Genomic DNA, 1,049 nt, shown 5'->3' with positions numbered 1-1,049 from the left:
TCCTTTCCTGTAAATGAAGACAAGCAGAAGCCATGCACCATACAGGCTGTCCTTCCAATTTTGGAAATTGGACTATTTAAGTTCTCTCAATAAAGTTTGACAGTTTTCTCAAAAAAAAAAAAAAAAAAAAAACGTAGCTAGAATCTCTCCAAGATGTGTCAGTGTGGGCAAGTCTCTCAGCCTGAGACCCCCTCTGCTGTCGCTCAAACTGGAGGTCATCCTGTGAGCGCGTGTCCGAAGGGTGCAGAGACTCCTCGAACCCAGTGGAGACCTTCTCCTTGATATAATCAAAGTTCTGAATGGGAATTGAGAAAGAGCCAGTGCACTCTGTGATTCAAGGTTCTTCAAGTGTGTCTTTACACCACTTAAAATCCTACATTTTGTGAAAATTCCTCCGTCCTGGCACGGAGCACTGCCTCTGACTCATTCACATCCACTCACCTGCATCGGAAATTGGCAGATACTGTCTGCGGAAAGAATGAAGGTCAACTGGTTTGCCCAATGACACCGCACGAGTACAGTAGCTGGTCCCCATTTCGTATGAGGTATTCCTGCCTGCCCGCTCCGTGCTTCCTCCATCTTTCCGTTATATACAGATGCCCCTCCTACGGAAGCAGCGGCATCCATAATCATAAGGAAAGGGGCCATTGTTGGGTATTTACTCCACACCAAGCGCCGTCCTGAGCCCTTTAATTATATGTTGCTGAATCTTCACAGCAGTCCCGAGATGTAGATCTTATTATCCCATTTTACAGATAGAAAACTGAATCTTAAGGAGAGTTTGAGTACCATGCCTAAGGTCACACAACAGGTAAAATGCAACCTCGGTCTGTCTGTCCCTGAGGCCTGTGCCCTTTACTTCCAGCAGAACGAAGGCCTCCTACGAGGTCATGGCTGCCACTGTGCCCTTCCCTTTGCTGGGTTCCTGCGGAGGAGGAAGAACAACTTCTTGGTCCTCAGCTGCCTCGTCCTGACGTCCTGACGAGGGCTGACTTGCAGTGTGTGCTGGAGGCGGGCCCCACAGGGAGGCAGGCCACACAGGGCGGCGG

General features: G+C 49.3%; 1 protein-coding gene across 2 annotated transcripts in view; it reads right to left on the bottom strand.

The window, feature by feature from the left end:
- Positions 1-1,049, bottom strand: part of LOC102764143 (RH-like protein) — a 34,792-nt gene that overhangs the window by 8,912 nt on the left and 24,831 nt on the right. The gene's annotated exons all lie outside the window — the stretch shown is intronic.

This window comes from Myotis davidii, unplaced genomic scaffold (genome assembly GCF_000327345.1).
Source record: "Myotis davidii unplaced genomic scaffold, ASM32734v1 scaffold149, whole genome shotgun sequence".
NCBI classification, from domain to species: Eukaryota; Metazoa; Chordata; class Mammalia; order Chiroptera; family Vespertilionidae; genus Myotis; species Myotis davidii.
The sequence above is the reverse complement of the archived record's forward strand: the minus strand, read 5'-3'. Positions and strand labels throughout refer to the sequence as shown.